This window comes from Lissotriton vulgaris, chromosome 2_1 (genome assembly GCF_964263255.1).
Source record: "Lissotriton vulgaris chromosome 2_1, aLisVul1.2, whole genome shotgun sequence".
NCBI classification, from domain to species: Eukaryota; Metazoa; Chordata; class Amphibia; order Caudata; family Salamandridae; genus Lissotriton; species Lissotriton vulgaris.
This window is the reverse complement of record NC_141687.1, coordinates 1,796,141,314-1,796,157,453: the sequence shown is the minus strand read 5'-3', so window position 1 is coordinate 1,796,157,453 and position 16,140 is coordinate 1,796,141,314. Positions and strand designations below refer to the sequence as shown.

The 16,140-nt window shown below is 42.8% G+C and overlaps 1 protein-coding gene across 1 annotated transcript in view; it reads left to right on the top strand.

Annotated features, from left to right (window-relative positions):
• Positions 1 to 16,140, top strand: part of SYT12 (synaptotagmin 12) — an 858,259-nt gene that overhangs the window by 326,017 nt on the left and 516,102 nt on the right. The gene's annotated exons all lie outside the window — the stretch shown is intronic.

The following is a 16,140-nucleotide window of genomic DNA, read 5'->3' as shown; positions in this document are numbered from 1 at the left end:
TTTAACTTATGCACTGCAAGTAAAAAAAGAATCTTTGGAAAAAAGCACTGACCTATGTACATTATATGCACTCCTGATCTAAATGGAATACGTAGTTAGCAGCAGGCATATTAACCCTTTGCTCTATTAATCAGTCACAACTTCCACTAGACAAAATTATCACATTCCAGGTAGAACATTAATCACAGAGTTAGAGTGACATTGTTATTGTTGTATGAGCATTTATGGAGGAAAGGAAGGCAGCAGCAGGTGCTTTTAAAAATAAAATACTTGCAAACATGGCGAACACTACTTGTAGTCATTAACAACGTATTGGCTCCTAATTGATTGTAATCGTGTTCCATTGACAAAGTACAGCCATCCATAGTTACCTTCTAGAGGTCGAGCTGTGTAAACAATCAAGTAAAAGTCTAATGAATAAAAGGATATTTAAATATGGCTCTGAAGGTAACCAAAGGGAATCTTCCAAAGGCTAACAGGCCAGAAAAGGGGAAAAGTGTCCCGAGGAAAAAAGCTGAGTCTAGAAAATATAATGCTTTACCGGAGACAGAAGTAGGAGGTGAAAGAAGCCAGTAGAGTCAGAATACATGCGTTTCTACACAGAAACCGTTTGCTGTGACCGAAGACCGAATTTAGAAAAAAGTCAATAGATTAGGGGCGTTAGCCACTAGTTATCGCTCAACCCAGTGTCAGAGGATAGCATTTGCATTTCATTTAACACAGAGCCTTAGCACATGATATAGCACTTTACATTTTCAGTTCAACTAGCTATTAACAATATATAGCGCAACAGCTTTGGAAATTAAGATGCGTCTAATTAAATCACCTTAATCAGACCCCCCAGGATATAGCGGCATGGATTAGTAAATTTAGCGACTCAAAAATGGAAAATTAGCGGCACAAATATGGGAATTTAGCTGCAATTTTGCTGCATTTTTTTGGGCCGTTTTTCCTACAACAAACACAAATATCTTTGTTTTTTTTTGTTATTTAACAACATGAGCTATGTTTATTTGGTTTATTTACAATGTAGACACTTTGGCTTCAATGCTACATATAGGACATAAACATGTTAATGAATAAATGCCCCAAAAGCAATCCCCCCCAGGGCCCGCCACACACTGGGCACGCGGCAGGCCCACCAAGAAACATATATTTTTTTAAATATGGCAGCGGGGGCCCGCCCCGTGAGCGGCGGGCCCCAAAACCAATGCCCCCCAGGGCCTGCTACGGGCCCCGTGTGCGGCGGGCCCCAAAACCAATGCCCCCCCAGGGCCCACCGCACACTGCATGACAAGGGCCAGACTGGACCTTGGTCGCCCATATGTCAGGTGCAGCTAAACAGCTTATTGTCCTCTTTTGGAAAAACAAAGACCCCCCACCCACCACCATTACATTATGGTTTAGCAGACTTTGGCCGATGTTGGCCTTGGAAATGATAAGCCAAAAGATCACCCATTCCGAGAAGTAATTCACAGCTAGATGGTAAACCTTAATTGACTATGTGTCCCAACTATAATTCTTTTCTTTTAATCTCCTTTAACTGAGGGCACTCCAACTCTTTGATTAAATAAAAAACCTCTCAGAATCCTGATTTGGAAACCTGTTGTATCCACCTTCCAGCTCAGTGGCTGCCAGCGTGCTCCATGGTGTCCCAAATCACAGGTCTGTTGATATCTGTATGCAAGGGTCCCTCACCTTCCTATTAGTAAGATTGCTGGATCCTTCCATAAAGGTTAAAATGCCAATCGGATTCCTCGCCTTCCTTACCAGAATTTTGTTTGGATGGGGTGGGCATGTTCATTTTGGGAATATTGTGAATATGTTGTTTTACCTCCTTCCGGAAATATAAGGGAGCAAGGTTCACTGTCAATTAATTCCTTTCTTTCATAATCCTGATTGGTTAAAGGCTAAATTCTCGCCTTCTTTTCTTCCTTCATGTGTTAAAAAAATTCCCAAAGAAGGTTTGACTAATTGAGTTTGTACCATAGTGTAAAGTTTTTGTAAACTGTCAATAAAAGATTTGAAGTAAAAGACAAGCTCCTTCTTCCTCCAAGAACACATGTTCTCAAGTTTTGTCTTCTCCAGTTTTACATGCCTTCTGTGGGGCCTGGACGTCTGGATTTCGCGGGCACTTTTGTAAAAATCGCAGCATTCTTACAAAAGTTCCAATTTCTCAAACCGCGAAATCTGAAAATTCCCGAAATCCTGGAGGGTCTAAATAGAAGCAGATAAACAGAAAAAAAAAATCCCAAGCGGAAGCAGACACGTCCTAGGGCTAATCTCTAGAGTTCATGTAGTACATGCACATATAAGTATATAATAAGTATGTACTTAAGTATATACAAGAGGTCTCGAATGCTCGACCTAAAAAGGGAGATTAAAAAAATCTGGCGATTAAAAAAAACAAAACATCAGAAATGCCTGTGCTTCCTACAAAGTCTGAACATTAAATCTTCTTCTGTATACTACATCTGGGTCATCATCTACTAATGTGTGTTTGCTTCACACAGCAAAGCCCTGTTGCCTTTTGCACATTTTTAGGAGGGCCTGACCCCATCACTGTATGTTAATTCGGCGACATGTCCTCTTAAAGGAAAAGTAAAACGAGAGACACTAATTCAAAGTGTGATTGCCTAAAAAATGCATTCTGCCATTATTAAAGCCACATATGGAGTGCCCCAATGCTTTTCCTTATCTCTATACGTTTGTACATTTATATGATGACTCAAATAAAATGATCTAATTGTGTTGGGGTAAAATTGAAAGCTCCTGATTGGGTCACCTGCCCCTTTCAGGGAAGCAGGCATGTGTAGTGAGTGGATGCACGAATATGCGCTGGACATGCTGGCCTTCCAGGCTCATCTTATGTTTCAAATGCCATCCTCATAACACTGCCTTCCTTAGGGCCTTTCTTGCACAAATGTGGGCTGCTGCAGACAAAAGACTGTGAAAAGGATCCTTCTCTAGCAGAATATCCGCAGAGATTGTGTTGTTGTAGTACATTTCTTTATTGCAGTCTTCACAATATGGAAACACCAGACACTTTTTAACACCTTGGCTGCTATGGGTTTTCCCGCTGGGTGCTGAACTCTTTGAGATTACATTGTTCATGACAAAGCCAGCTCGTCATAAGCACAGGGCAGGTAACACCCATGACGAGCTGGCTTTGTCATCAGCACTGAAGGGGTTAACCTTGATCGACGCTGCCAAGTATTTCTTTGGTTTGAATCAAGTGCCTGGCACTTGTTAAATGTGCGTGGAATCGTAATGCAGTCCTGGCTTGTGCTGGGCGATGTAGTCTCATTCTCAATAAATCTGTCCTTTGGAGTGTATTAGGAGGTTTGCATTATTTATGCACAGGCTTTTTTTTTGTATGAGCTTGGGAAAGACTCACATGACTTTCCTTCCTCCCTCCCCTTCTCCTCTCCCCAAACATCTCTCCCCACCTCCTTCATTTTCGCAGGCACTTATGTAAAAATGGTGGTATTTTTACAAAAGTGTCAATTTCGCAGGCACTTTTTTAAAAACGCAGCATTTTTACAAAAGTGCAAAATCCTGGAGGGTCTGCTTAATACCAGCGGTGCCTTGTGTACGTGAAGTCCTGACCCAATGGGTGCTGCCAAACCATGCTACCTGTAATGTTGGCAGCTAGTGGCATGTGTAAGTTTGCAGATGCGGCCCAGCCCCTGCCCCGTGGCAACGCAACAGAACGCCCGCCATGACTAATGATGATCCCAAAGGCTGGCGTTCTCCTGCTGGGCCCAGGTGCACTGTGATCAGCGCTGCCATTTTTGCCTCCCAGTCCAGCAGCCAACTTAATATCAAGCCCATGCAGAGTGGGCACGCTCGAGCCTGTCTCAGGAGTAGCCATCCATTGGGCCCCTCCTGTGACGTCATAACAGTTCTGCCACGGCGCGTACAGCTACAGCTGCTTTGGTCAGCCAATTTGAAAGAGGGCAACGGTGACACAAACACCCTCTAAATAGTTTACTGAACTGTTCTAATATATTACGTGCTATTGATAATGGCTGATTTCAACTTGACTTGCGTGTTTTCCATTGTTTTACACTATTTGGTAGGCTCATAATCATTGCTAAATTATCTTAATTGTATATGTTATGTTATGTTATGTTAAAATTATTTGAACAGCGCACGGACACCAAGCGGTTTCATGGCGCTAGGAGTGGAAGGACTATGGCAAGAAGATTGGTGGAGCCTTACTTATAGGCTTGCAAAAACAGATCAGTTTTAAGAAGGGTTCTGAAAAGGGTGTAGCTGGTTACTAGTCTTAGCTCATTCGGAAGGGAGTTCCAAAGGCGGGGGGCCAAAAAGGAGAACCTAAGGCCACCATGTTTTTTTCATTTGAAGGCGGGGATGATGAGCAGGTTGTGATGGGAGGAGCGAAGATCACAGGAAGGGAAATACTGATGGATTCTGGAAGAAATGAAGACAGAGCCCTGACCAACAAGTGCCTTAAAGATGGTACAGCCAAGTTTAAAAACACAACGTTTGGCTACCGGGAGCCAGTGGAGGTTCTTCACCAGGGTGGTAACATGTTGGTGCTTTGGTTGGTGAAAGATGAGCCTAGCTTCCTTATTTTGTACAAGTTGTAGGCGATGAAGCTGGTAGGCTGGAATGCCAACATAGAGAGCGTTTGCATAATCAATGCGAGAGGTGTCCAGGGCCATGATAACAAGTGTGAGGGGTTCTGTGGTCAAAAACCTGTAGATTTTTCGAATTATGCGGGGATGGAAGAAACACGAGGAGACTACAGCATTGATTTGTGGTTTCAGGGACAGGTTATTACAAATGATGACACCAAGACTTTTTACAGAGTCTGCAGGGCGGGGTGGAATACCCAGGGATGGTGGCCAAAAACTAGAGTTCCAGGGGTTCGTGGGCCCTCCAGTCAGGACAAGCTTTGTCTTGTCGGGATTGAGTTTCAATTGACTGGAGTACATCCATTCACTAATAGAGATCATGGGGGATTGAAAATTCGTAATGGATGCATTGGTGGAATCAAGATTGAATACCAACTGAAGGTCGTCGGCATAATCGAAGATTGTGACCGGGCTGTTACGAAGGGAGACAATCTGTGGTTGCATATGTAAATTAAATAGAAGGGGCAATAAATGTAAATGTAAATGTAAATTGATACTTGTATAGCGCACTACTCACCCGCAAGGGTCTCAAGGTGCTTGTACGAATACCGCTGTTGAACCCATCCCCGCTTTCCCTGTGAGGTGTCCACTCCTGGGCACCGCCAAGGTGGAGGCCAGGCATCCTTAGCGTTGTGGGTCCATTGTGCAGATTAAGTGAGCTATTGCCCAGAGTTGCAGAGTGGGACTCCATGATTGGAATAGGCACCGAGATGAGAATTATCTGGTCCGTGGAATTTTTTAGCCCAAGACCCGCCGAGGCAGGGAATTGACCCTGGTCCCGGGCTAGATCTCTGCGTCGGGGTCTGCCGCTCTAACCATTGAGCCACACTGAGGGCTGAGAGCCTCTGCTGAGAAGGTGGACAAGCGAACTGCCTGGAAGCGATGATGTAAAAAGGATCTGATCCATTTAAAGGCCAAACCCTGGATGCCAGCATTTTTGACACGGTCGATCAGAAGTTCATGATCGACCGTGTCGAATGCCGCCGATAGATCCAGGAGCACCAGTGCCTGGGCGATGTTTTAATCGGTTCCGCTCCTAAGCTCGTCCATTATAGCCAAGATGACAGATTTTGTGGAGTGCGCTGGCCTGAAACCCGCCTGCCGGGGGTCAAAAAACTGGGAATGCTCAATAAATGAGCTGAGGCAGTTTGTGACATGGGCCTCTAATATTTTGCAAAGGTAGGAGAGCAAAGAAATGGGCCCAAAAGTTACTCAGTACCGAGGGGTCTGCATTGGGTTTTTTCAAAATAGGAACAACTGCGGCGCATTTAAAGGAATCCAGAAAAATGCCTGTTTTCAGAGAATTGTTGAGAAGTGAAAGCGGAGGATCAGGACAGGCAAGAAAGGCTTCCTTGAGAATGTGGGGAGGGCAACAATCATTAGGAGAGCCAGATCCCACTTTGGGATCTGAAAATACTACCTGAAACAATTTATGTAGCTGCATTTTCAATAGGATTTAAAGTATGTCTGTTTATAGAGTACTTCCTTTGTATCAGTAAAGATTTTGCGGCCTCTGACTGATCTAAGTAGCCAGATGTTAGATGCATCAAGCCAAAGGTGATGCAATGCACTCCCTTTGATTTCATGGGGTCCACAGTTCACATGATGTCACTTCCTGTGATAAATGCAAAACCCACAGGTGATGGACCGGAACCAAGCTTCTGAGGACCAGTTTCTGGCATTCCAGCCGGCTTGCTTGAATCCAGTGGTGTGGAGTGCATGGGACTCACGTCTGAGCATACCCATCCCACTCGGGATGACAAATGCAAAAACCACTGGTGATGGACAGAATGCAGAACAATGTCATACATTCACCCCAGTACAGAGATCTGGGCCTAAATCCATCGTTTTTTTGCACTCCACACCACCCCAATTCAGACATGGCCATATGCAAATCAGTCTGACCCTGTGCCTCATGGGAACAGTCCAGCCCGAACTGCCTAGTCATGCCTTCCCTGGACTGGAAACAAGCTTCCGAGGACCGGTTTCTGGCATTCCAGCCGTCTTCAACCCGGCTTGCATGAATCCAGTGGTGTGGAGTGCATGGGACTCACGTCTGAGCATACCCATCCCACTCGGGGTGACAAATGCAAAAACCACAGGTTATGGACACAATGCAGAACAATGTCATACATTCACCCCAGTACAGAGATCTGGGCCTAAATCCATCGTTTATTTGCACTCCACACCACTCCAGTTCAGACATAGCCATATGCAAATCAGTCTGACCCTGTGCCTCATGGGAACAGTCCAGCCCGAACTGCCAAGCCATGCCTTCCCTGGACCGGAAACAGGCATCCGAGGACCGACATCACTTCCTGTGATTTCATCAGTTCAAATGACTTGCAATATCACTTCCTGTGACTTCATCGGGATGGGTCAAGTGCAGGTAATGTCACTTCAGGTGATGTCACCAGGCGAATGTTTGGGTGATGTCACTTCCTGTGACATCAGGCAGGGGGTCATATGGCATGTGATGTTACTTCTGCTACCCCATAAACAACCCCTCATTCTTGAAATCAAAAATCCTGCTTATGGTGTCTCCTTATCCACCCCTTTATTGACGGGCCTGCATCACTCCAGAGGTCTGTAAAGTGGGCTTAGGGAGAGGTGGGGAGGGCTGTCTGATTAACAGGTTCAGACTGGGGCCAAAAATAAAAGCAGCCTTATTAAGGAATTAGATAGCTAAAAAAGCAGCACGTTTGCAAATTGAGGCCGTTTGGAACTTGTGAACTTGTAAAGATACCATGTGTAAGTGTTTGGCAAGGTATGGCAGACTGCATGGATTTTAGCTTGCTGCAGGCAATGTTTGTTTTAACACCAGGAAAATCAACAGTAAAAACACGCTCTAGCAGACCATAAAACAAGCCCACAAACAGTAAAACAACTGGCCCACTCACTGACCTGAGAGGCAGCCTGTCGTTTCGCCAGCCTGCTGGTTAACACCTCTGTTTACCATGGTTCTTTTGTCTCTTTTCTCAGGTGAAAATTATGTTCAGATTCGAAAATTCTGTGGCATCAAATATAATGCTGATTTGTGAAATCAAGCTGCAGCACTTTAAACTGCAGCCCCTTCTTGCCTCCTGTGCACAAATCGACATGCCAGAGATGTGTCACTGCTTCCTCGAACCTCATTTAACATGAACCCTTTTTGGGAGACCTTGTCTTGTCTGGAACACATCAACCAAGACCAATACAATATGTTACCCGTTATTAAAAGTATCAAGTATAGATATTTAGTTTTCATAACAACATGGCAAAATCCATATCTGCTGCCTTAGCAGCCATTGTAAATGATATAAACAAATAATATACCTAAACATTTATATCAAGCTTTAGACCTTCTGTGTATTTCTTCTTGATAGAGCGTGCAGGTCACCCGACTATAAATTTACCAATACTCACCTGGGCCCATAATTCAATTTTCTACATTTACTCAATCAGGTAACCCACACTCTACTATCAGTCTATTTTATTCCACTGATTCCTATACCGTTGACTTACCAATCCTCGTCACTGGTACCTATGACCACATGGATCAGGGAGTTAGTTGTGAAGAAGGCAGTCAATATTACAATAACCTTTGCACTCATATAATACCCACAAACTCAGGGTAGGTTTAAACTCTTTATCTAATCATCATCAAAAGTCATGAGCCACAGATTGAAAGTAATTAGATTGTCAATAACCAAGATCAGAAACAGTGTATAACTATGCAAAAGATATATTATGCCAGCCATTTAGCAAGTTGAAATAAAGGGAAGGTAAAACAGGGAACATACTATTTTTAGACACAGACTTTCGCAATAAGAAAAGGAACATACTAAACTAACAGTTTCGCAATTATCAGTGGTTTTGGAGAAAGAACACAATATGCATTATCGCAACTCAATTTTAGCACTTAACTATAGGGAAGGAAAAAATTGGAGCATACTATAAATTCAGATAATCAAGCTTAAAGGGAAAGGTAAAGAGAAGGAACAATTATGCAATCATAAAAAAAAACGTTATAACATTCAACTAAAAGGTGGGTAAGAATATGGAACACACTAATAAACAGCAACACATGAATTTATCATTTACTTAAGGGAAGGGTAAGAAAAAGGAACATACGCAATCAAAGCTTTTCAAATCAGGGAAGGTAAAGAAAAGGACACAAATTATATTGACAATTACCCACACAGATTTATATTTACCTAGAATGGTGTGAAGACCAACCCTGGCCACGGGTCAGTTGATAAGGACAGAAGAACCCCAAAAATTTCAGTAATCAATAGACCAGCAGGTGCAGATTGGAAAATCAGGACAGGATAACCCCAGAATTTGGATCAGGACCTGACCACCAAAGGTTAAGACCAGCACCCGCAGTTCGGTTGCCGCCTGCGTTACTCCCTCTCTGCAAGAAATCAGCCAAAACCCCGATTGGGTTACAGCATTCACCAGCAAAGTGCTTTACCAGCACTTCAGCTTCCCAGAACCCCGATTGGGTCAGTAAACCTCCCAACAAAGTGCTCCGCAGCCCTCTGCTCTTCGTAACCTATTGAGTGCATTGGGTCAGCTGTTCAGACAAGTCGGACAAATTAACTAGCTAAGCTTACCCTAGTTATACTGTTTTCCAAGTCAGTGTACCACCCCCCAATGTTGCAACTGTAAGGATCCCCAATTTCTATTGGACAAAGGAGGAGGACAGGTCATCACACCACCTAAAATTTTGACTTTACTATTGAATATTAATTTCTTTCATACCCGCCCCATCAATTTCTTTTCACATGACATCTGTATTTTCACCTAACAATGGTTGTTTCTATTGCTAAATACATTGTATGCAATTTAACTTCTTCTTCTACGTGAGTTTCCCAGGCACATCTTGGCTGTGACTGCCTTCTGGCTTGGTTTCAATGCCAAAGGGTTCATCTTCTCTTTGCAGACTGTCATGCGGGGAAAGGACTTCCAAGATGGAGTAAAAAGAACCTCACAGGCCCAAAGATTACTATACATGAAAAGTAAAACAAACAGTTTTAGAACACAGAATAAATTAATACACGGTATACCATGAATTTCTACACTATACCCATTACTTTATAATAAACTATAGCATTAAGATTTAGGCAGAACGAACAGCTAAGCAAAAGCAGCAGTGCAAGCCTCTCGCATGTGAAAACACAAAGCAGCCATATTAGCTCTAGTGCGCAGAAGCAGAGTACGTCATATCACATGGGTATGAAAGACGCATGCGCAGTAGAAATTCCAGGGTAGCAGCAGCCATCCTAAATGCAAGCGTATTAGGATTATAAACACATAAGAAAGCTTCACTCGGGTACCCAATATTGATGGAAAAGGGCCAAATTAGTAAGACAAACATGTTGATTACATAATTAGCGTTATTCGAGGTTCATGAATTCAAGCAAGTCGCTTCTCGTGCGAATCCTTGCTCCATCATTCTTTTATTACACTTGCTCCTATTTAAAAAAATGATTGTATCTGCAGTTCGTGTATATTTCAGCACAAAAGAAATATAAAGTAAAATGACCAGAAGTTGCTCTGTTCCGAGGTCAGTGCTGGGAAAAGAGTTTGAAGGGCGTTTACATTACTCATAGCCTGGCAGGTAGGTTAGGCTGGGTCAGCCAGAAAAAAAACCTCATTTGGCTTGTATTGTGCAATCTGCAAAGACTTGCAAAACTGCGCTAAGCTTAATTTACTGGTGAAAAGGATATTTATGTTCTGTTCTCTACCTAATGGAATGCCAGGGACAGCCCCCTGAATCCAATCTATTGTGATTAACTCCAAGGAAGCTTCCCTTGTCAGGGGCAAAGGTTTGTTAGGAAATGTTAAGATGCTTCTATTTAATGTTAGTCCATTAGCCCTAGGAAGGAACGGATATGTGAAAAATATGATGTAGTCAATGAATTCATGCTTAGGAGTAGATTGGGCTTTTAAGTTTCAGGAATGGGTGTAGTTTAGGCTGGTGAGGATTTCTTAGCGGCAGTGAATCATGGTGTTTTGGGTTTGAGAGGGATGGATTGTGCTTCGGGGTGGTAAGTTTTGTATTTAACTACAAGAGTATGACCCATAAACCACGTTGAGATTAGGGTAGGTACATGAGAACAAAGAAACAATATCTCAACTGGTATCACTCTAAATGACAATTAGATATGTATATATAAAACATTACGTGAACAGAAACGGGGAGACTCTATAATGATTTTCAAATGTGCTCATGGCATCGTGTAATTGAGGTCAAAGATAACAGAAGTACAGTTGTGGCAGCACTGTAGGTAAATAAATATAAAACAACCCGAATTGGACTTGGTGCTCTAAAAGTGTACATGACACAAGAGGTCGCGACGCAAGTGACAATTGTGTAATCAGTGGAAACGGCACGTGTTGCAGAAGTGCATGAATATATACAGTGTATCCAGTGAACGGTGTGGTCAAAACAGTGATTTACAGTGAGAAATAAAAGTTTGAGAACTATTTTAACAGAGCCACCGTAGGAGATGCGCAATCAGGGGGACAAAACACCCGGACGATCCAGGTTTCACCTATTTCTCATGCCCTCCTCAGAAGTATTGTAAACTAGATTATGTTTTTAATCTCATCTTTAGAAATTGGGAAGGTTAATATCATGAAGCTCCCTAAGGTCCTCGCGGATCATAGTCCATTGGTAAACAGATATAGCGGTCTAGGATTGGCTAGAAAGAGAAGGCCATGGACATTTAACCGAAAATTACTGGCTGATGTTCTGTAAGTGGAACATTTACGAACATGGGCTTGTGAGTTTTTTGATGCAAATCAATACAGTGCCTCAAGAAACTCGGTCTGGGATTCTTTCAAGGCAGCACTATGAGGGGAAGTCATTAGTTATACCTCCCAGGCAAGGAAAAAACAACAGGATGGGAAGAATAAGCTCCTAGATGATTTAGTTAAGGCAGAAGAGCAGCACTGTTTTGATTTGTCTCAAGGGAAAGAAGGAAGCGAGAGTCAAACCAAAATCTGTCTGATTAAAGCAGAACTCCAGAAACATATGGCAGAAAAGGCATCGGCAGAATATTGGACATACAGGAAGAAAATGTACGAGACAGGGGAGCAGGCTGGGAGGGCACTGGCCCTAAGAATCAGGCAAGATAGCGTCAAAAATGTAATAACTAGCATACACCTCAAGACATTGTATCGGTATTTGCAAAATGTTATCAAAATCTATATAGGGAAGAAGCAGGGGCTGCATGCTTGGACGGTCTGGATGGTCATTACCAGGACTTAGGTCCTAAGTTGGAGCCACTTGAGGCGGGAAACCTAGAGTGTAATATAACGATTGAAGAGGTACAGGAAGCATTATCTAGTCTGGCTGCAGGTAAAGCTGCTGGCCCTGACAGCATTCCCCTTGAGCTTTACAAGTGTTTGTCGGCTGAAGTCGCCTCGCTGTTACTGTTTAACGGAATTATCTGTACGGGCAAAATCCCCAAAACATGGAAGGATACTAATATAGTTGTCTTCCACAAAAAGGGAAAGCCAAGAGAAAGTACTGGGTCATATAGGCCGATCTCTCTTATAAATTCTGACAACAAGCTATAAGCGAAGATCTTGGCCACGAGGTTGGGGAGGATCATTGGTGGGCTCGGCTCCCCCTGGCAGCATGGGTTCATTCCAGGTCGCGGTACGACGGACCATGTTAGAAAAGCTATTTCGTTGTTTGATGCCCATGCTGAGGGGTGGAGGGGAGTTGCTATGGTCCTCCTCGACGCAGAAAAAGCGTTTGATCGCGTTAGGTGGCAATATCTTTGGGGTATACTTTTGGAGGGAGGATTCGGCCCTAAGATTCTGATGGCTATTAAAGCCATGTATTGTGACCCGGTGGCTCGCATTCAGATGATGTGTCTGAGCTCAGATAGAATTATGATAAACAGGGGTACCCGCCAGGGGTGTCCCTGTTCACCTATTTTATTTGCATTATATATCGACCCGCTGCTTAGGCAGATATTGGGGAATCACAGTATCAAACCGGTAATAACCAACGGGTTTGAGAGTAAAATACTAGCATATGCCGACGATCTGGCAGTTATTACATCAGATCCTGCAGAGACCCTGCAAATTTTAGTTGAGGTTACCAAGCAATTTGGATATTATTCTGGGTACCGCTTAAATGAGGCAAAAACGCAGGTGATATGCTCTAAGACCATAGCAAAAATGGATCAACGATATGTTAACTCTGCTACTTATCTTGGAGTAATTATTAATGCAGATACAGGCTCAATTATACATGACAATTTTAATCCACTCCTCAAAAAAATCAAAACAGACTTGAAGCGTATGGATGTGTTGCATTTGTCCCTTATAGGTAGGACAAACGTTCTCAAAATGACCAAGCTGCCCAAACTTCTTTACCTATATAGATCCATCCCCTATCTAATTGAGGAGGGGTGTTAAAAAAGACTGAGTCTATTTTCAATAGCTTCCTGTGGCAACATGGCAAGATAAGGAGGGCAGCTAAATACATAACTCTCCCACAGGAACATGGAGGTTTGGGAGTTCCAAATATAAGATTTTATCATTGGGCCTGTCTATTGACCCAGATGTCTGTTTTATTTGAATCTACATTTAGGGAGAGACCGACCCTGGACCCGACCTCTGATTTATATACCCTCACTACAATATATGAGCTCTTAATGCGGAAGGAAGCCGTAGGTGCAATATTAAGAAAAACCGGGTGTAGATTTTTCAAGAAAACTAGGCTTAAGGCCCCTCTAGGCGCCTGGGATCTTTGGAAAACACTACAAAAATTCTTACAGATTCCTAGAATTAACATACATACACCATTGTGGAAATCAGGGCTTTTCCCGAATTTGAGCGCAGACGGGGCTTGGAAAATATGGGAACAACAGGGTATCCAGACAGTTGGGGATGTAATATTTAATGGCAAGATTATGACTCTCGATGCCATTCAGCAGAAATACGATCTGCCCACCGGTCATAGCTTCAAGTATTTTCAGATCTCGCAAACACTTAAGGCTGATGTATCGGGCGCTGCTTTTGGTGATCGTAGTTTCATACTTGAATATCTATTGAAGGGTGGAGATAGGATTAGGGTTATTTATCAGGAGTTAATTGAAAAGCTGCCAGATGATTTGGAGAAACATGAGACAGCATGGGCAGCTAAACTGCAAGATCCAGATGTAGATCTTGATAAAGCCCTACTTCTGGATAAGCAAGTGCTTTGATCCTCCAATCTGGAGGCACAACATATTAAAACTCTTTTCAATTTATATTGTACTCCTTCTAAATTATACGACTGGGGTATGAGGACAGATAGTAATTGTCCGAGATGTCAGTAAGGCTCGGCCGACCTGCTACATATGTTCTTTGTTTGTGAAAAACTTACTGCAATCAAAACCGAGATCGAGGAATTCCTAGAGGGGCTGCTAGGCTCGAAGATCAGCCTATCCCCAACAGTGATGATTCTTGGGATTGACAGTAAATTGGGTCTTAGTAGCAGGGAAACTGAGGCGTTTATCTTTTTGGTTGTGGCCGTCCTACGGATCCTGCTTCCAGCTGCATGGAAGGATCCCTCTACCCCGACCTTTTCAATGTGGTTGGCCAGACTTCTTGCTATTCACATTATAGAATGTATGCTTTATTTACATAAAGGTAGGAAATGACGGGATTTTGGATGTAAAATGTGGGCCCCGTTGAAAAGTATGGAGGGAGGGCAGAGTCCTTTAATCTTCAATCAGTCGGGTTAGGTTGTTATAGATCTGTTTTGATATAATATATTAATTGTTGGTTATGCGCCCATGTGCAGAGATGGTCATGTTTCTATTTTTATGATACATATTTATATATTTATTTATATATGTATGTCTATCTTGGTCCTCTATTCCGTTCTTTGTAATAATATTGAATTGTATTTATGAAAAGATCTGATTTTTCTATGAAATGTGTTGCATTAACTAATGTATAATTACTTGTATTTCTTGGTACCGTTTTTTAATTCTCAATAAAAAAAAATAAAAAAAAATTAAAAGCATCCAAAGGAATTGTTTGACAATGTAAAAGATATAAATATGAAATAATATCCCCTGAAGTAAAGCACTGAAATTAATACCTCTGACAAAATTGTTTCTGAAAGTAAGACCTGCAAGCATTGTATTTACACCTCAAAACAATAAGCATTTAAAAGCAAACTGTGAACAAAAAAGGCACTTGTTTATATCCAATGGTAAATGCCATTCATTCTGAAAAGTTCCTTTAAATAGTTTAGGTGAAATGGTTGTTCAGTAATGGTATTAATTGAGATTGTTTTTCCTCGGAATAACATACAACCGACCCCACCAGCGTGGAGGCCACAACCTCCAAATACGCATGAGCACTGCTGAGGTTTGTCATTTGTACACTATCACAGTGGGAAAAAATCAAGAGGTAGGGCTGCTCTCTGTGATCCCATGATCACTGGCCTAGGCACTGACTGTGTGCCCGCAAAGGACATGACCTGGGTCTCCTTGCTGAACTGGATTGCAATGAATAAGTAACATGAGGCCTGATGCGAAAGACTGAGAATGTGGATCTGATAGAAAGATAACCCTGAGAGATTAACAATTATTAAACATGAACTCTTTTTGCTCAAGATAAACTGTGAGCTTGCATAATTCCTGCCTATGATATTTTCACTGCTGCTAGAACTCTGTAGTTAATGTGTGACTGTAGAATAGGCTAAAATCCCATCGTAGTAATTTATGGAATCATGCACCTGACCCCCATTACTTTTAGTAGCATTTCATTTCGCAGTGAGATGACAGCACTTCTGTTTTTACTAAGACAAGCACTGGGCTTGACAATGAGTTACGGCTCTGTTGTTTTGAGGTTGAGTCTCTACCCCGACACTACTTCCCTGAGAAAGCTTTGACTGCTTGACCTGGCTACAGAGAGAGAATCAAATGTGGAAGGGTTGTACTTGACCCTCTTTGTAGAGACATAGTAAGATGGATGACCAGGACACCGAAGGCAAAATGCCCCAAGCATCACAATTGTGGCCACAGCTCGAGCTTTTTCTGTGGTCCCTCAATTGGAGACTGAAAATGAAACTTAGAAATCTTTCAAAAATACTAATTATCTGTCAAGGTGAAATAGGACTAGTGGGCTGGATCTGTAGCAGCTGATCCGCGCCGCCAAGAAAACTGCATTCAAGGACCGGCTGGACAACAACCCACACAACTGCAAGGAACTCTTCAACATCGTGAAAGAGCTATCCAACCCCAGCGCAGGAAACAACGACATCACCCCATCGCAAGACCTCTGCAACTCCCTCGCATCATACTTCCACAACAAGATCGCGGACATACACAACAGCTTCAGCAACCAACCAACGCACACCACGACCGAACCACCACCCCCCACCACCACCCTCCGCGCCTGGACTCTGATCAGCACCGAAGACACCGTCCGCACGATGAACTCCGTCCACTCCGGATCTCCGACCGACCCC